The sequence below is a fragment of the Arachis hypogaea genome, chromosome 4 (genome assembly GCF_003086295.3).
Source record: "Arachis hypogaea cultivar Tifrunner chromosome 4, arahy.Tifrunner.gnm2.J5K5, whole genome shotgun sequence".
Lineage (NCBI taxonomy): Eukaryota > Viridiplantae > Streptophyta > Magnoliopsida > Fabales > Fabaceae > Arachis > Arachis hypogaea.
In genome coordinates this window covers 108590391-108612406 of record NC_092039.1, presented here as the reverse complement: position 1 = coordinate 108612406, position 22016 = coordinate 108590391, and the positions used below count along the sequence as shown (strand labels likewise).

The following is a 22016-nucleotide window of genomic DNA, read 5'->3' as shown; positions in this document are numbered from 1 at the left end:
TATTGTGTTTTTATATCTCTTTATCCACTTGATTTTGGTCTTATTCAATTTAGAGTGTATATGCTGTTTGTTGACAATATCAAATACAACATTGACATTCTGTGACAACGGTTGTATTTGAGAGCTCCATGAATATTTTGAAGAATCGTGAAAGTTATAGTAAAGTATCTTATTTTTTTACTCCTAGGTTTTACTATTCTGGGTCTTGAAACATCAAAACTTACTCAGCTTTATGTTGTATAATTAGGATTCAACGTCACCAACAAGGCATGCTATGTGAATTTGGGAATTACAAAGGTTGGATCGGGCACTTATCATCAGAAATGACATGCAGTGAATGCGATTTTAGCAAACATATGGAATGGTTGGCACATTAAAATATGGCATCCTATGAACATGAAGGACATAAAAAATGATTTATTTGTAAAAAACTGTGTAGATATACATTAATGCTAGTCTAAGATATTATGATTTTTTACATATGTTGTTGTAAAGAACTGTGTAGATATACATAAGGTTGTACAATGAAAATCTCTTTTATTAATTACTTATCCCAATTCTTTAGTTAAAAACTTGAAAATGAACCTATATTTTGTTTTGATTTGTCTTTTGTGTTCCAAAAAATTTTGTAAAATATAATATTTTTTGTGACTAAATATTGGATCTCCTTTTAATATCTGTAAACATAGTTTATTTAGTGGATCAAGTTGAAAGTAATTTTTACCTAAAAAAATAACTTTGATTTGTTTAGTCTTCTGAATCATAATGCTTAAGCTGTGACATTTTGTTTCAAAGTAGCAATTATCTTGTGTTTCTAATATGGCAAATTTAGTTTAACATGCGGTTAATGTAAAAATATGAATAACAAGAAAGCGTATTTGTTTAAGTTAATAAATGAGACAATAGCTCTGTTTGGATTATTCAAGTCATGGAGTGCCATAAAAGCATTTGAAAAACCTTTAAACAAAGGAACCAACACGAATAACACTCTATTTATCTATTTCTCCTCAAATAACCTCCATTTTTTACTTCAGTTCCTTTAACAATCATCAAAATTCATTTTGGGAGTTCTTTACTTTCATTCTTATTCTAATTGAATACAAATTTGAAAAAAAAATTACAAACACAGCAATGGTTCTAATGCACCATGCATCAGCTTAACAACATATATAACAATATTTAGCATTTATATTGACATTTAATAAACTACATTCTGGCAATTCTCTCCCCACCATGTTGTAGCATGTAGTCTTTCTTTATTTCCTCCAGAATAGCATCATTAGTACTGTAATAAAATAGAACAAATAGAAAAAGAAGCCCATTACTATATTTTCAAAACTAGAATTCTGATTGAGTGTGTATATAAAAGTAAGCCAATCATAATACCCTAAGATCAAATGATAGCAGATACATTTGAAAAGGTTACATGATCAAATGAGTTTGATGGCGGATATTTATAGAAAATTAAAGTCCAAAACCAGCATCAATCATTAAAACAGGTTCAATTGCCATTGCATTATTTGCATCTAATATAAAAAAGTCAAAAACTAAGATTATAATAAAGAAACACATCTCGGTCTAAAGAAAATAATAAAAACTAATCGAAGTAAAAAAAGCACTAAAGAATTGTTGTTATATATATGTATGTAAATTGTAAATGTAAAAAGGATAACATCTCCGACAAAGACCTAATAATATTTATGATCTTTTTTTTAAAAAAGTAGATTATACTTAATAGCATACTCAATAAGTAGAGATTTAGAGCCAAGATTCTAAAAATTACATGAATAAAAGGTATTTGATCATGCAATAGCAAAAACATGAATTTATAATAAAAAAATTATGTGAAGTTGAAAAGATACATATTGACCATTATTGTATCGATTTTATCTAACTTACCAATTATTGACTTGTTACAAATCAATCTTTAACTTCATTGCTACCATGCGAAGCATCCTCATCATATGCTAAAATATAAGTAAAACAGTATCATTATCAGCTATTAAGCAATTAGAACATTATCATAATTCATTGACATATATACTTACAATCTCATCATGATCAAGCACATCATCTTCAAAAATATCAAATTCAGGGACTTCTAACTAACATTGATCAATGTTCCGATGAATATAACAATTTGTTCAATTGTTCCATGCCACATTCACCATGACATGATTAACGCCACATCCAAAAGCTGGCCAGCATTAACACCTGCCAGCATTACTTGAAAAAAGAATCACCATCACAAAAGTACTATTTTTCACTTACTAATACAAGTTTATCAAATGCAAGTCAAAAAGTGAAGATTGAAAAGTTGAGACCTCACATGAAGAAATTGACAGATACTTGTTGGTTCTTATAATGTGTTGGCCTTTATAATTCGATGTTCAAACTCAATGTATAATAATACATCACACAAATTTTCGCACACACATTTATGCCCTCTTACCTTATGCAATGCAACAATAAAAATAATAATTATCCTATATCCCATTCCTAACGAGGCTTTGCTACATGGATAAAATAGTGAAATAGTAACATTACATCCTATCATAAACTATGTCTGAATTTTGAAAAAAAATGCTTAACATTTCTTTTAACTTTGAACATACTTTAATCACCAACAACCATATTAGAAAGGAAGAGACTCATCCTAAAAACTATGAAACACAAATCAAACTTCAACAAAAAATATTATGAGTTGTGACAGATTTCTAGCAAATAAAAAAAAGATTCATCAAGTTCAAATATTCAATATTTTCTGATCTCATTATTCACAATTAAAAAATGAGCAAAAAGTAGAATCAATTTACAAATATGACTACACTAGTAAATATAACTTTGCTGATTTTACAAATATGAACAAGTTAGAGATATAACACACATATATAATCACATAAAAATAAGCAATAGTTATAATACAAAAGTTAAAGTTCTTACTTGTAGCTAGCGAGGACTTCGGGGAGAAGCGAGAAGAGAAAGAAGGTCTTCTCAACACCTTTGGCAAGCTTGGAAAGCAACGAATATGAAACAGGACCAATGAGGATATGGACAATTTTAACACCAAGCTGAGCAAAAGAAAATAGATACTCAATCACAATGTTAATAATTTGATGTGCATAAACACGTGAAAAGGCTAAGAATTGTGTTTCGAAAATAATGATCCACTCAAGTGGCAAGACAAGGTTTGATACAAAAATCAATAACAATTTTCAATTCAAATATTGAATAGAGTAAAAAAAATAAAAAATATTTACTAGTTGTTACCTCTTATGCAAACCATGTTGGAGCGAGGTATAGGCACTCCAATTGCAAACATGGCAGTGAGACAAGGCGAGACCACCCAGCAACGATGGCGAGATACAGCGAGGAACAGAGTATCAACGACAGCTCACAATGAAGAGCAGATAACGAGCGAGGAAGTAGGGTAAGGAACAGAGAACCAATGACAACGTAGAAAGATCTGAAAGTGTGGTGCAGTGGCGGTAAAAGGAGGTAAGAACCTATAGCCAAATATCTCTTCTCTTTGAAAGAATATTTAAAAGAAAAAGGGAACATTTTGAAAAACTAAAAATATAAAGAAGCAATGTCTAATTATCAAATTTTTTAAAAACAAAAAAGTGGAGTTCCATTCATAAATATTTTAGGATGATTAATGTTATTCCCAATTGTGTGGGAGTAACAAATTCGTTTATAGTGAGGTCATCCAAAATACATACATATGGTTCAAACTTGAGATCTTTTTAAATTACAGCACAAGTCATCCACTAAGCTAGTGTTTTCTTTATTAAATAATATGCTAATAAGTATATATATACTAAAAAGTAATATCTTTTATTTACCAAACACTTATCATCCTAAAAAAATTAATAATTATATCATATTAAAGTAATTATATTGTAAAACATTCTTTTTATTCTTCAATAATAATATTGTATTTATTTGTTTTTATAATTTACTTTTGATACATTGATATTATAAAATATTTTACACAGTTATTTTATTATATTCCTTCTTTTAAATAACTATTTATACAATTAATATATAAGATAATTATTTTTATTGATGTAACATTATTAATATACTTGTGAAAACATATATTTTAAATTTTAAATTTTAATTTTGATTTTAATTTATTTTTATAATTTTATTATTTTTATTTAGTTATGACCAGATCAACTGGATGAATCAGTGACCCACCAGTTAAACCAGTGATCTGGTGACTCATTCATATGACCGGGTTAATTACCGGTTCGGTTCTGATAACTATGGTTGAATATTTTACTGCCTAACGTGTTACTATTTTATATCAAAGAGACTGGATTTGGACATGCAGTAAAGCTGAGAAATTTCATCTTGGACAATATTTTACTCTCTGTATTTGTAGAACGGTGGAGATCAAAGACCCATATTCTACACTTTCGATTATGCGAAAGCCATGATCACACTTCAAAACGTGACATAAACATACCTCAACAATAAACACGTACACCTGGTGCGGAATGGAACACTGACTAAATCACCATCCTTCACAATAATAGGGTTTTACTGGTTTCACTGTAGATGTGCAGTGCACTATGAAGTATGGATACTTTTTTGATTTGTTGTGTCTTCGAGTTGGACACATTTCAGACACGACACACCTTCTGTGTCCAACTGTGTCTTAATAAAAAATAAAAAATTCTTCTCTGGACACGCTTGGACACATTTAAATATCATTACATATCAGTGTGTCCAGTCTTATTCTTAACATGTATTATTGAAATAAGTTTAGAAATAGCATATATTAGTTATTAAAACAAAATATATTTTAAATACTTTATATAATTGAAAAAAGATATTTAAAATAATTAAAAAATTAATTTATATTTTAATATCAATAAAATATTAAAATATCATTACAATTTATTTAAAAAATATTTTATATTTTATATATATATATATCGTATCCCTATGTCTTACAAAAAATTTAAATTTGTATGTCTATATATTCCATGTCGTGTCGTGTTCCATGTTCGTATCAGTGTCCATGAATCATAGACAGTACATTATACTTTTATGTTCACTTTTTACTTGTATATTGGATACTTATGACCTTTAGAAGTCTTCTTACTTTCATGTTATATATTGTTGTTGATTTTTGTTTATTCTATATGTTATCTTATTTTATTGTTATCCAACATATATTGTTAATTATTTTTTGTTTACTCTACATGTTCTCTTATTTTAGTAAGATGAATATAGTGTAATTAATGGTTGAATAAAAAAATTATTTATATAGAATTTTTTATATATTTATCTAGAGTGCAGAGAGTCTTAGATATTAATATACGTATATTAAATACAGTGTCATTAATTTCTCTACAGCCATATTTTAGAGGGTTTGTCTAAAATCAACCCACCTCTTATGAGCTTATCTGATGCACCACTAAATAAAAAGCGTTAGATTAGATTGACAAACAATCTAATGGTTTATATTTAAATTATTATTAATTTATTAAAAATTATACTAAAAGATAACAACTCTTTGGATATTTTAATATTGCCCAATATAAAAGTTCAGAACTAAACCTTTGTTTGCAACAGCTATGCGCCCCTGCCTCTTCCCTCCATCCACTTTCTCTGTCTTCTTCGTCTGAACCTCCGTTTCTTCTTCTACTCCCCTCTTCCCTCTGCTTCTTTCTCTACCCATTGTCCTCTGCCTTCTTCCACAACGAAAATTGGCTGGGTTTTGGTCAAATTCTGTTATTGCTCGGCTTTCGCTTATCTTCTCAAATTTTTGAAACCTTTTTAGGGTTTTGCTCAAAAGAGGTTGACTTTTAATGGAGCCTCGAGTTGGAAATAAGTTCTGTATCGGTTGAAAAATTGGTAGCGGGTCCTTTGGAGAGATCTATCTCGGTGAGCTTTCTCTCCTCTTTCTTTTTAATTTTTTTTTGTGCATAATTGAACTTCTAATTTCCAAATTTTCCAATTAAGCTTTTTCGATTAGGGAAGTATTCCATAGAATTGTCAGAAGCAGAATAGAAGGGTGTGATTCTCTTGGAAAGAAAAACCTTGCTAATTAACCTTTTTTATGCATACCTTTCAGTTTTCATTGTTAGATTTTGCTTCCTTAGAAGCTGAGAATGGAGATCAGAATTGAAAATTAAGCCAACAATAAAAAACTTAGGGGGAGGATTCTTGTATCTAAGAACTATGTAAAATGTATAGAGCTTAGATTAATTAAATTTCTGCTAAGCAACTAACTGACTTCTTAAAGTATTATTAATAAGGCAAATTCAATGATTCCATTTACACTACACTATTATTATTAACCTTACTAAGTAGATCTAATCACCAAGTAAAAATACAAATTTTTCTTCCAATATGGATAGAATGGTGATGGTGATGGTGATGATGGGAAGACAAAGAAGGGGCAATATGAAGGTCCTGATCCGGACTTAGCTGGGATGCTCGAAAGGGACGTGTTAGAGACGTCACCCGGAGTGAGATGGGATGATGTTGTAGGCCTCACTGAAGCCAAGAGGCTTCTTGAAGAAGCTGTTGTCCTTCCATTATGGATGCCTGAGTATTTCCAGGTATTGATGGTTTATCTATACATACTATTCTAGTATTCTGATGTGTATATGAATGTTATACTTTATGATTGTTGTGGTGTCTGGTGCTTTTTATTCCCTTGGTAGTTGTTTCGCTATATGTTGAAATTTGAATTAATCTTGTATGCTACTGTTTCTTGTTTTTCCTTGGAATTCTCTCATGCTTGTGTAGTCATGCACACAAATTCTCTTGTTATGCTGAGCTCCGATGGCCTTAAGCAGGCTGTTGTTGTATTTCTATCCATTGTTGTTGTCATGGAAAGACCTTTTCTTTGGAATTCATTATATGTGATTCTTACAGGGGATTAGGAGACCGTGGAAAGGTGTTCTTATGTTTGGGCCTCCCGGAACTGGGAAGACACTTCTTGCTAAAGCAGTTGCTACTGAATGCGGTACCACTTTCTTTAATGTTTCTTCCGCAACTTTAGCTTCCAAATGGCGTGGTGAGAGTGAACGCATGGTGCGGTGTTTGTTTGATCTTACAAGAGCATATGCACAAAGTACAATTTTCATTGATGAAATTGATTCTCTGTGCAATGCTAGGGGGTAAGTCTTTGATGTTCTTTTCCCTACATAAAAATCTTGAGTTTTGCGTCATGTATGCCATATTTTTATATGCGTTGGGAGATAATGGTTGTCAACTACCCCTTGGGTTCACCCTGAGTTTGTAGTATCAGTTGAGATTATTTGATTTCTGATCGAGTTGCATTTCAATTCATCAGGGCTTCTGGGAAACATGAATCATCCAAAAGGGTGAAGTCTGAACTTCTAGTTCAGGTTGATGGTGTAAACAATAGTTCCACAAATGAAGATAGTACCCGTAAAATAGTAATGGTTTTGGTAGCCATAAACTTCCCTTGGGACATAAATGAGGCACTGAGGTTTGTATTTGCTTTTCTGCATCCTTTTCTTATACTTCTTAATGTGCATTGCAAGTGATAGAAGTATGCGATGAATTAGTTATATCTGTCGGAAACCTCTTTTAATGTGCATGTACTGATACAATTAGATGTTGATGCAAATCAAATCAGGCGAAGGCTGGAAAAGCGTATATACATTCCTCTTCCGAATTTTGAGAGTCGTAAAGAGTTGATCCGTATCAATTTGAAGACTGTGGAGGCAAGTTAGGACGTTGTGATTTACCTATGACACTGTCTTAAAGATATTATTATTATGTATTGTCTTTAATTTATTTCTTCAATGGATTCAAATGAAAGACATCGAGCATCTAACAAATACAAGATAATCATGTTTTGCCTTTGCACCAGGTGGCCCCTGATGTCAATATAGATGACGTGGCTCGCCGTACAGAAGGCTATAGTGGAGATGATTTGACAAATGTATGTCACGATGCTTCCCTGAATGGTATGAGGCGTAAGATAGCGGGAAAACACACGATAAGATCAAGAACATGCCCAAGAATGAGATTTCAAAGGATCCTGTTGCTATGTGTGACTTTGAGGAAGTTTTGAAGAAAGTCCAGCGAAGTGTTTCTCAAGCTGACATCGAACGTTATGTTTTATTACCATGTTTTATTTTCTTTCCTTGTAACCAATAACCATTTAAAAAGTTCAGGATCTTAAAAGTTCTTAATTCATATATATAACCATATTGTTGTGGTAAACCAATTTTAATTTTAAGGAATAATTTTAAGAATTATGTAAACCAATTTTTATTTTATTTTATTTTTATCAATTCCAGGTTACAAATTTATAATTTTTAATAAAATGAATAAAATTTATAATTTTCATAGGTTTTGATTACTTATTACAAGTAATGAGATCATTTAATTAAAGCACATAATATAAAGTTAAAATCAAATCCAACAATACACATATGATATTATTAAAGCGCATAATATAATAAAAAGAAAAAAAAAGAAAAAAAGTGTAGCACAATAATAGAGAATTATAATTGTTACATATAACTACTAAATTGGCATGAATCTTAGCTACACCAACATGCTTGTAGCACAAAACAGAACAAATATAGCATACAATCCCTGCTTCAGTAATCACTAATGCTCAATTCCACCTCAAAATAAAAATAAAAGATCACAATATGGCCATGAAAATAAAAAACAACAAATTGTTATTTTTACGGTATAGCAAGAAGGCACATCATCATTCAATCACACTCGAACTACTAACCATATAACAAGATGATACATCATCAGTTCAATAATACTCTAACTACTAACTGTTGGAATAAATTAATTTCAATAACCCAAATCATCCATATTGAATCACAAAAAATATAACATAATGCGAAAGCGTACCTGAATTGATAAACATGAATTATGATTGGAAGATTTTGGATCTTGTGGTTCTTTCGATCTTCCTCAACCAAAGCCTTCTGTATTCCTAGGTGGTTGAACTGCAACACTTTTGATGGGGAAAGAGTAACAAAGACGGCTTTGGTATATTGGGGACCAAAACCCTGAAGGTCTATTTATATTTGAGCATGGCACCCATTAAACCCTAAAGCCCAAATAAAATAGTATCTAAAGCCCAAAAGATAATATATCTAAAATCCAAAAGATAAGTATCTAAGGAACAAAAGATAATATCCGGTTTTATTCTCATTTAATTCCAAATCAAAAGTAACAATGACTTATTCAATTAGCATTTATAACAATAAATGAGATCATCATTATATAAGTCATTTAATTTGAAATAGCATAATTTGTGATTATAATTGATATATGTATTGCCCACAAATAAGTTAGAAAATTAAATAATTTCCTAACAATCTCCCACTTGGGCTATGCATATATTCCTTCTTGACATAATCACATTTTATAAACTTTATGCGCGCATCTGAATGCTATTTCTTTCATTACTTTAACAATCTGGTCCGTCTCATACATTAGATATGGAAATACCGCAGCTTTTATCACATTAAATGCCGTGACTAAACCACGCCAATCACCATCCTAATATACTTAACGACATAGATCAAATTTGGATGAGTAATATGGAAATTACATGCCAAGTGATCTCATGCATGTCTATTTCCAGCTGGTCCAACTTTATTGAGATCAAACACAATACAAATATGGCAAAATAAACATTTCATATAACATGAAATAAACCATCAACTTAGTTCTGCAGAAAATAACTCAATATCTGTCATAGGACATATAGCATAAACTCCCACTAAACCAAGGCATCACAAATATTGACACCCATCCGAGCAGTGTGCTCATGAAAGACTTTAGGGATCAATTAGCATATACTCTGTTCCTATATGTCCTATGGAAATCTATTTTTCTTAAACTTTCTCCTTGACAACTAAGAACTTGATGTCTGTATGCTTCGATTTTGTCAAGCTCTTATTGTTATTGGAGTATAGTACTACTGACTTATTGTCACAAAATATCTTTAATGGCCTTTCAATGTCATCTACTATATGAAGCTTAGTGACAAAGTTTCGCAACCATATGTCATGAAATCAGAATCAGAATACCTAATGATCTCCAAATTTTCTGATCTTCGATAAATAAGCATGTAATCCTTTGTTCTCTTTAAACAACGCATTACGCATTTTAACAGCTATCCAATTACCCATATCCGGATTGCTCAAGTATCTACCTAACACTCCCACTATAAATGATATATCGGGATGTATGTAGACTTGAGCATACATTAAATTTCCTAGTGCTAATGCATAAGGTTTATCATACATTGTTGTCTTCTTAAGATCATTTTGGGGCATTGCTTGAGACTAAACTTGTCTCCTTTAACTACGGGTGTGTCCATTAGTCTATAACTTTCTATGACATATCTACTTAAAATCTTTTCGATATAGTTCTTTTGTGATAACCCAAGAATACCTTGAGAACGATCTCTTAGTATCTCGATTCCTAATACAAAAGATGCATCACCAAGATCTTTCATTTCAAATTTGTTCGATAGAAATTTCTTAGTTTCATGCAACAAGCCTATATCGTTGCTAGCAAGTAGAATGTCATCAACATATAATACCAAAAAAATGTATTTACTCCCACTGAACTTGCGGTATACACATTCATCTATAATATTTACCTCAAAACCATGAGGTAATGACTTAATTAAACTTGTGATACCATTAATGGGAAGCTTGTTTGAGACCATATATGGATTTTCTCCTTTTTTTTTATTAGATCTCCTTAATGACACTTCTTGAAGTTGTTGAGCTTGCTGTATGGGTTGGAGTTGATGAGGATTCTCATCATTTTCTTGTACTGTAGCAGTATCTCGAGCAACAATAATATTCTCATTGTTTTCTTGTACTATAACTGGATCTACAGTAGGATTCTCATTATGCTCTTGTACTATAATTGTGTCTTGAACAATATTAGGTACAAAGATCTAATCATTGTCAGTTACAGAATCCTCATCAAAAGCAACATTCCTAATATTTCCTTCCCTCCCAAACTCAACATCCTCAAGAAATCTCGCATTTCCCGTTTCAAAATAGACCTTGATGTAGGATTGTAAAACTTGTACTCCCGTGAACACTCAGCGTAACCAACAAAGTAGCAACTAATTGTCCTAGAGTCCAATTTTCTTTCATGCGGCCCATAAGGTTGTGCCTTAGCTGGACATCCCCAAATATGCAAATACTTTATACTGGGCCTTTTCCCAGTCTAAATTTCATATGGGGTTTTGTTAACTGCTTTGCTTGGCACCCTATTAAGGATGTACACTGCAGTCTTTAAGGCTTCTTCCCAGAGTGATTCAGGCAAGGAAGAATGACTAATCATACTTCTCACCATGTCCTTAAGAGTTCGGTTCCTTCACTCTGTAACAGCATTCATACTAGGTTTGCCTGGTATGGTGTATTACGGAACAATACCACACTCCTCCAGGAAAAGAGCAAAAGGCCCGGGACGTTGCTCACCTGAACCATCATATCTTCCGTAGTATTCACCACCACGATCAGATTTGACAGCTTTAATTTTCTTTCCAAGTTGAAGTTCAACTTCAGCTTTGAAAGACTTGAAAACATCCAAGACTTGGGACTTTTTCATGAATTAAATATAGATACCTATAATGAGAGTAATCATCTATGAACGTAATAAAGTACCGTTGTCCATTCCAAGAGACAGTAGGGAATGGGCCACATATATCGGTATGTATCAGTTCTAAGACATTTTTAGCTCTCTCGGCACCTAATTTCCTTTTTTCGTTTGTTGTTTTTCCCTTTATGCACTCAATACATTCTTCAAAGTCCGCCAAATTTAGGGGTCCAAAAATTCCATCCGACACAAGCCTCTGAATTCTCTATTTAGAGATGTGGCCTAGGCGTTTGTGCCATAATGATGCCAAATTCTCATTTAGTTTTCGTTTTGTACCCGTTTGCAGTATTTCATTATTATAGGAATTTAAGTTAAGCCTATATAGATTATCCACCAAATGACCAGAGCAAATATTATTTGAATTATAAAAGAGACTGACTTTATTGTTTCCGAATGAACAAAAATAACCTGATTTGTCCAAACGAGAAACAGAAACCAAATTTCATCTAAATGACGGTACATAAAATGTCTCTAATAAATCCAAGTAAAATCCACTCGTGGAATATAATCTAAAGGTTCCTATAGCTTCGACTGCAACCATATTGCTGTCTGCCACGTAGATGTATCTTTCAGCATCACTTGGCGGTCGGCTCCATAGGAAACCTTGCATAGTGACACTTACATGAGTAGTAGCAGCAGAATCTACCCACCAAGTATCAACAGGTGCATAACTTAAACTAGCCTCAGAATAAACGAAAGTAAGAATTATACCCTTCTTCACACGCCAAGTGGCATATTTGGTACAATTCTTCTTCATGTGTCCCACCTTCTTATAGAAGAAACAGGTTGAAACTTGATCCTGTTTCTTAGCCTTTTTCTGCTGAGAAGGCACATCCGCAGTAGTATTACGCTTTTTTATACTGAGAAGATGAAGCCATGTGAGCACTTTCAGTCTTATCTTGCTGTAACCTCTCTTCTTTTTGCACACAGTGAGATATAAGCTCATTTAAGGACCAAGTGTCCTTCAGAGTGTTATAACTCACTTTGAATTGCCCAAAGTGTGCAGGAAGAGAAATCAAAATGAAATGCACGAGTAAATTTTCAGACAACTCTAACTTTAGTGCTTTCAATTTTGAAGCAAGATGAGACATTTCCATAATGTACTCCCTTATGTTCCCTTTACCTTTATACCTCATGGAGACAAGTTTGCTCAAAAGACTACTTGCCTCCGCCTTTTCATTCTTAGTAAAAAAAATTTCAACATCCTTTAGGAACTGTTTGGCATCTTTATCCTCAGTAATTGAGCCCCGAAACGCCTCAGGAATTGAGCATTTCATGATCATAATACTCATTCAATTGGATCTCTCCCACTTCTCTATTTTAACCTCATTGAGATTTTTCGGAGTGGAAATGGGTTTCTCCTCTCGAAGAGCTGTATCTAGATCCATACAACCGAGAACAATCTCCACGGTATCTTTCCAAACTTTAAAGTTTGAACCATTCAGCATAGGGATACTGCTAATTTGTGCAGAAACATTGGTAGCTGAAGCCATAGTTTCTAGATTAGAACAAAAAGAACATGCAGTAAATATTAGTTAATTAATGGGAAAAAATTCATATTGAGATATCTAGCACAACATTAATTTTCAATCTTTGGATAGAAAAATTAACTGTAAGTGATACTCTCATTGCAGTAATCAAATATTGTCAAAATTCCTGTCACACATTAAGCCTTTCTTTGGACCGACTTAATGCGCACATGGAAACTTAAACTTTGCAACCTATTTATTACCGCATATATTTTTTATTAATTGGCCAAACAATAACCTTCCTTTGGGCCGATTATTGACCGCATAATTAATAGAAAATAAACAAAAGTGTGCAATGCTTATTATTTGGCCAGACAATAAACTTCCTTTGGGCCGATTATTGTTCGCATAAATAATAAGCATTACTTTATTCTTAATTTGTTACCCAAACATATAATTACTATCAATATGTGTATGTAATTCGGCCAAATATAGATCTTCTTTTGGACCGACCAATATTCGCATGAATTACATAACACCATATTCCTTATGTTTTGAATAAATCAATTTTTTACAAAAGATACTACTTTGACAGCATAATATCAATTAATTTATTCTAAAACTAAATCTTTATAAAATTGATGGGTACAATAATCGTTATATTCTAAGAGGATAATCCATTAATTTTATACCAAATTAAAGGTATACACATAATTAAATATGAGACAATTATAATTTAATAATGTTCTATTAATGCTTTAGAATAAAACATTTGTTTATTATGTAAACTAAATGCGAAATCGGTTTCATACAAAATATATATATATATATATATATATATATATATATATATATATATATATACCTTAATGTAAAAAATCAAATAATGATAATACACGTCTGCGTATATATATATATATACACAAAGAATTGCAATCACGGCACTAGCACAAAAGAATATTAACCTTTATGTTTGTGCAACAGAAGCAATTACATGTGATGCACACACAAAACATATATGTTAAAGTTAAATGTATTACATGCGTGACAATAATAAAGAATCACAAATACATTATTTACAATTCTATTATACAGCAACATCGAACGTAGACGCATACATACGCATATATCGATCCAAAATAAAAAAAAAACAAATATTTTCGATGACTAAATTATAGATGGCTCTGGTACTACTTGTTGGAATAAATTAATTTCAATAACCCAGATCATCCATATTGAATCACCAAAAATAAAACATAATGCGGAAGCGTACTTGAATTCATAAACATGAATTATGATTGGAAGATTTTGGATCTTGTGGTTCTTTCGATCTTTCTCAACCAAAGCCTTCTGTATTCCTAGGTGGCTGAACTGCAACTCTTTTGATAGGGAAAGAGTAACAAAGACGGCTTTAGTATATTGGGGACTGAAACCCTGAAGGTCTATTTATATTTGAACATGGCACCCATTAAACCCTAAAGCCTAAATAAAATAATATCTAAAGCCCAAAAGATAATATATCTAAAATTCAAAAGATAATTATCTAAAGAACAAAAGATAATATCCGGTTTTATTCTCATTTAATTCCAAATCAAAAGTAACAATAACTTATTCAATTAGCATTTATAACAATAAATGAGATCATCATTATATAAGTCATTTAATTTGAAATAGCATAATTTGTGATTATAATTGATATATGTATTGCCCACAAATAAATTAGGAAATTAAATAATTTCCTAACACTAACAATCAAGGATTTGGGCATTTAAACAAAATTACTTGAAAGGAAAGCCACAATTATTGCTTCGCTTTTGGACCCAACGTGGACGCTGCCACGCTGGCCTTGATGGATGACTTGCTATTGAACGATCAACGGAGAGGGAGACTACGAACAACGGGGAGATGAATTGGACGGCGAAGGCTTGGCTGGACGGCGACGGTGAAGGGTGAGACCAGCGGAGAGTCACGTAGGTGGTGATGAGTTAACAGAGAAAGAATTTGGGTATTAGGGTACCGTATGATGAGTTTGGGGTGGGACTGTGAAGTGTGATGAATTAAGGATTTTATTAGTTAAATTTTAAAAAAATTTATGGTAAACATCAAAAAATAATAATAATTATTAAATCCCATATGAGATATATTTATAATTTATCACTTGTATCTATTAAAAAAACTCAAAAGTCTTAAGCTTACTAAAGACAGACTTATTTTAGATATTGTGCATTCAATTTATGCACAACTACAGAGTTGTATTATTTTCTAGGTGTACTCTGATTTTTTTTCTCAGATTTCGGATGCAAAATACTTGATTTATATTATTATTGACTTTTTTGTTTCTGTACCCAAAATGTGTAATCCGTGTGTAAAATTATATTTTTTTATATATTATGCATTTTGATCAATATTATATTATTTAATTTAAATAAAAAATTTCAAAATTAAATGAGAGAAAATGGAAGTAACCATTTTGATGGAGAAGATAAATATCACAAAAGTGGGAGTAAGAGAGAATAGAATCACGCATTCTGTTTGTAATTTTTTTTTTTTAGTCTAAGGAGAAATTGGTCTAATTCGGTTAAATTTGATTTACTTATCATGCAACATAACTTTGTTATATTCATTGTTGTTTTCTACTTTTTTTTAATACATTAAAAAATTAATTGATTTATTTATAAGACCTTGTAAACAAGTAATTTTTAGATACATTGATTTTTCGAAATACCACAATAGTGAGAGTAAGGGAAAAATGACTTGGCCAAAAGGAAGAAAAGAAAAGTATAATTTTCTTAGAAAAACGTTAGGAAAAATTACTGTAAAGGACGGACTGTTAGAAAGCCTTAATTATTAAAAAGAATTTTTAATACCAAAATTATTAAGAATGATCAAATTTTTTTATAATATTTAAGAAGAATTAAATCTTTTTATAAGAAGATAAATATATTCTTAACTATTTTTTTATTTATTTTGTATAATCTTTAATATATGCTATTTGATTTACAATGTTATATAGATATTTATGAATATTCACTTGGGATTAATTAGTTAATTAATTTAAAAAGAATTACTCTAATAAATTGTTAGGAAGATTTAATTATTAAAATATTGATTTTTAATTATTTTTTAATTTATTTTTTATAATTTTTATATTTAAATTTTTTATTTTTTCTAAAATTTTGGTAATTTTTATTATTTATTTATTTATTACTTTTATGATCTTTATTTTGTCTTTTTTTCGTTAGGTAAAGATTATAAAAATAAATAAATAAATAAAAATAAATAATTAATTAATAAAAATTACTAAAATTTTAAGAGAAATAAAATTTATCAACATAAAGATTATAAAAAATAAATAAAAAATAATTAAAGATATATTTATCTCCTTTTAAAAAGATTTAATTCGTTTTCTTAAATATTATAAAAAGATTTGATTCATTTTCTTAAATATTATAAAAAGATTTAGTCTTTTTTAATAATTTTAGTATTAAAGGCCCTTTTTAATAATTAAATCTTCCTAACGGTCCTTTAAAATAATTTTTCCAAAAAGTTTAATTGTGTTATGTTTAGATATGAAATTTGCTCAATATTTTATGTTTAGATCCCATATTAAAATAATATCTTATTTCATCTTTAAATATTTTTTATCCTATAAAGAGCAATTTTAGGCATGATTTATTTTAGTTGGGCTTATTATTTTTGTGAATTGCATGGGACTGACATTATTTATGTAGAATTGTGTCAAAAAACCTACTATAAACGTTTGGGCTTAGCTTTGGCACCCTGTTTAAAAAAATGTTAAGAAACCATTATTTTTGGTCATTATTTTTAATTATTGATTAAATGTTTTCAATTTAATAATTTAACAACATATTTTAATTTATACTTTAATTATTAATAATTAATTTTTAATTAAAAATAATAAATTATGATGCCTTCTAATATTCTTCTTTAGGTTGTTCAAGCATCAAGCCGAACATATCACTACAGTAACTTTCTCACCGGAAACACTTGAATACATTGTCTGGGCAATAGAGCCTTCAACAAGCAGCTAGCATGATTGCCTGCTGCATGTGTATTATTTAAGTGTATCATGATGAGGAGATGAATGAGTAAAGGTAGCAAATGGAAAATTGTATACTATACTCTAATATTATGGACTAAAAAAATGAATATTATACCATAGTCATATCAACTAGCAAGAAATTAAAAATATTATTTATATACTAAAATTAATTATTAAAATTTGTCATTATATAAATTTAAGAGTATTTGAATTTAAATCGATCCAAATTAAACTGTTTATCCGATCTAATTCAAATAAAAAATCGATTAAAACGGTATTAATTTAAATTTAATTAGATTTATTATTATATTTAATATTTTACTTATAATATATTTAATTTATTAAATATTTTTATATTATTCATGTATTATTATTATTTAATAAATATTTTATGTTTAAAATAAAATTTATTTATTTTAATTAACCTATAATTTTATTTTTATTGTTATGTTATTATTGATTTTTTAAGATATTATTGCGATTTATTATATTATTGTTGGTTATTTAAAATTCGATGTTAAGACTTATTATGTATATTTAATTTTTTTAATTTAAAAAATCGCAAATCGAATCTAATCCAAACTGTTTGGAGTTGGATCGGATTTTTTTAAAAAAGTCATTCAATCTAAATCACACCATAAATAAAATTAGTGTTCGAATTGAATAAATTTTTTATTTAAAATTGATCTAAATCGCACTGCGAACAGTATATATTTATGTACAAATATATGTATTATTTAATTTAATTTTAATATATATTTTATATTAGTGACTAATTTTAGTAATTTAGTTTTTGAGAGATAAAACCGTGAGTGCAGTGAAGTGGTGATGGTCCATTGATTTTTGTGAATAAGAGAAAGTGACCATTTTGTAATAAAGTTCAATTCTAAATCTTTGTTGCAGTTTGCCATCTTGATGTAAAAATAAAAAAGAAGTAAATAAAATTACCATCTGCTATGAATATATAGATCTATCTCCTTCGTGTTAATATCTTAGAATATCATGATCTCTTTCAAGTATCCTATCTTTAACCACAACGATAATACTATTGATTAGTGTTTTCTTATATATTATAACGATGTATAAATGATATTATACAATAAACACTTATGAAGATAAACCGCATCAAATATATAATTAATAAGAGCATTTTTGTTACAGCACTACTCCACTGAGTTCTTTCTCTAAAAACCTCCAAAATAGAAAACACAAACATGACACATCACAAAAACATATAGTAGACACAGTTTAACTAAAAGAAGCAACTTCCATTGATTCCCCATGTGGCTTATATGCATCCACTTATTTACCACGTACACATGCCTTGCAGGTACATTTCGGTATCCCTCTTCATGATGAGTAGCTGCTTCATATGCATATCAACCTCACTGCACCCTACGAGTTAAAATAAAATTATTAAAAATATAATTATTTATATTATTTCTTTTTATCATTTTAATTTTTTAGGATAAACTATTTTATGATATAGTATCAGAATTTTATATTCAAAAAATCTAGAATTTAATCTTTGGTGAGCTTCAAAAATAAAAGAAATAGCAAGGCTAATAAAAGGGAAAAAAAAACTATGCAAATCAAATAAACCAAAAAAAAAATTGAAAGAATGTATTAGAGATATAATTTTTTATATTATTTTTTTTATTCGTTTAAATTTTTAGAAAAGAGTGGTTTTGTGACAAATAATATATAATTATTTTTTATCTTGAGAAACTTTATATATAAAACTCCTATAGTTAACTGCTTCATTTCTAATCATCATCATTTGCACTTTCAAGATAGAAATAAGTGTTACTCTAATTTAATTAACCAAACTACCAAAGTGTTTGGTATATTTCTATTTCTTTTGGGTATTTCCTTACATATATTACTAGTACGGAACAAGATTACTGATCTCTTTTTCTAAGTAGGCAAACCTTTTCTCTAAACTAGCGTCCGTTACTTTAGTAGTAAAATATGGATACTCTTTCTATAGTATGCTTTTTATCATTTCGTTAATAGTTTTGCTGATTGTATTTATATAGTCATATAACTTATAAATACTTTGAACAAATTCTATTACGTATATACAAAAAATAGTTATTAAATTAATATAATATATATATATATATAAACGATATACAATGAAAATACGTGAAAAACAAACACACACGTGTGATTGTATTTATATAGTTATGTAACTTCAAATAAATATTTAAATAAATCATATACCAAAAATTAGTTACTAATAAAATATATATTAAATCTCATTACGTTACTAACAGCATTTTTGTTATTTTCTGCTAATTTTTATTTATAACTGTATTTAATAAAAGTATTTTTGTGAATGTGTCTAATAAAAATATTTTTTTATGATTATATCTAATAAAAATATTTTTATAGATATATTTTTTAAATGTATCTCTTTATACATATATTTAAAATATAATAATTAATTATTGTTGATAATAAATTTACAGATAATTTATTAGTACTCTATATTTTTTTAAAAAATAATATATATAATGAAAATATGGGAATAACATAAACACACATGCGCGCGCACATGTATATATGGATTTAACTCTTTTGTGCCTGAATACATTAAAAATAATATATATATATAGAACTACTTTCATAATTGATTTTTAGTACATATAGTTCTTTAATACTAGAATATTAATTAGTTCATTAAAGTTGGTGTTTGATATTGAAGACATAACATAGAAAAAATAAAACAACAAAGAGCATGTTTAAAAATTAAAAAATAGTACAATCTTTTGTCTCTTCATGAATTAGTTTTATGTATCTTGTCTTAGAAAGTAAGCCTATTAGGGGAACATATATATAAGTACCTGGCGCAATCAACCGAGGGGCTGATTTGGTAAGGAATGTTGACCCGGCATTTGCTGGGGAGTCCGGCAGCAAGGTTGAGAGTATTCTGATTGAAATTGATTCCTCGGATGGCGTTCTTGATGCAAGTGCATACCGTTTGCCGGTCTTGTCTCGCCGGAGCCAGGCTCAAAAGAGTCCTGATTCCGTTGCAGCACTGTGGGGACACAGCGCCGCCATTTTCCACGTAGGAAATGCATGGCGTCAACTGTTGCACCACTTGCATGCAGGACACTGCTTTCGTCTTAGGGACGGAAGTAATAAGCGTCATGCATACAAGTGCAATGCAAATAACAAGAGTGTTTTTGGCCATGGTGAAAATGAAGTAATTCTTTCTTTTGAGAAAATTTGCAAGAATAACGAAATGTGTTAGATGAAGCTAAGGTCTAGTAGTAGTGGCTTGATTTAATTTGTTTCCACTGTAGAATTTTAGTGGTGTATTTATAGAGGGAAAAGGGTATGGTTATGGAAATTTGGGGTGGTGTAATTATTAGATAGAGGATCATATATATCTTATTATATCATATATATATTTGAGACCATGTTCTGATTTGGTAGTTGGGGATAAAATGCAGTGTCATAATAATGGATTGTGAAGTGGTTGTGGAAATTTAATGCTACAGTCTAAGGCAGATGAATCCAGGAACCGACTTAATGTAACATGCTCTAAAAAGAAAGAAAGAAAGTGTGTTAGATTATTTGAACTTAAAATATCAAGGCAATAGTTATATTTAGAGAAGGTAGTTTTGAACTTGAACACTCCACAAAAAGTTATCCACCACGTTCAACCATTGAATTCTCTGAATTTTATATTTTTTGAATTATTTTTTATATTTTTAATTTTAGTGAGTAGTTATCTTTTGGGTGCAACGGATGTTGAGCTTATAATTGGATTTAAAAATTGTTTTCTCAATATTTATAAATAGGTAGCTAGGAGAAAAAGTGTTTTCTAGTAAAATATTATTGTTAGAGAAAAATGTTTAATGGATTTTCTGAGTGGATTAAAATTTGCGACACTAATACTCCAACGATAATGCTCCCATACTATGAGAACAAGCACTATACTCTAATTCTTTCCGCTAGTCAAATAACAGGATTTTTTTTAAATAAATAAAAAATATTTTAACTGAAATAAATAATTTTAAAAATAATTATGAAAATATGTAATATGTCTTATTTCATTTACAGTGTAAACGAGATAAGATAAAGCTATTGACACATGTATATTTTATTTACAGTATAAACGTAATACATGATAAATTATAGTGTAAATAAAATATAGCAAGACAAATTTTCAATAGCTATAAAAGGATGTACAACTTTTGATATTCTCCACATACATTTTATATTCTCTTCTCTTCCATCTTTCTTCCAAAAACTAGGCAAAAATGTCCAGTAGTAGCAGATATGTGGTTGTCTATGTGTATTCCAATTGTCGTATGAGAAACAGTGATAATGGGGTGATATTTGAGTGTGATAATCTTTACTGTTGCGCACTCAGCGAGTAAGTTCGTTGTCAGAGTTGAAGAGTCTAATGTTGAGTAACCTTGGTGGTTTAGGGAGAAAAGAGACCGAAAGGGTGGAGTATAGGTTGCTAGCATCGTTGGAAAATGTAGTTTCTCGGTTTCGTCTGTTTCGCCTTTATGGCGACGAGCATGTGCGCCTCATGTTTAACATCCATGGGAGAATTATGGTGGAACAAGTGATGGAGCTTTTTGCGGACGTTGCTGATGTTGGTGATAGAGGATCCGTCCACTTGACCTTTGTGTAGGATCGGATGACCCACCTCTCGCACCACCACCGATTCATGTTGCTAGTCCAGTGAAAGATGATGATGAGGAGGAGTTTGTATCAGAGACGCCGGTCAAAGCAACGGTGTGCTATGTTTTGCCCCCCTCCCTCCCCCAACCCGATTTCGGCGCTATCAGATGTACCAA

At 30.1% G+C, this 22016-nt stretch overlaps 1 pseudogene; it reads left to right on the top strand.

Annotated features, from left to right (window-relative positions):
* Nucleotides 1-3320: 3320 nt before the first annotated feature.
* On the top strand, nucleotides 3321-20452 carry LOC112795149 (katanin p60 ATPase-containing subunit A1-like; annotated as a pseudogene).
* The last annotated feature ends 1564 nt before the right edge of the window (nucleotides 20453-22016 follow it).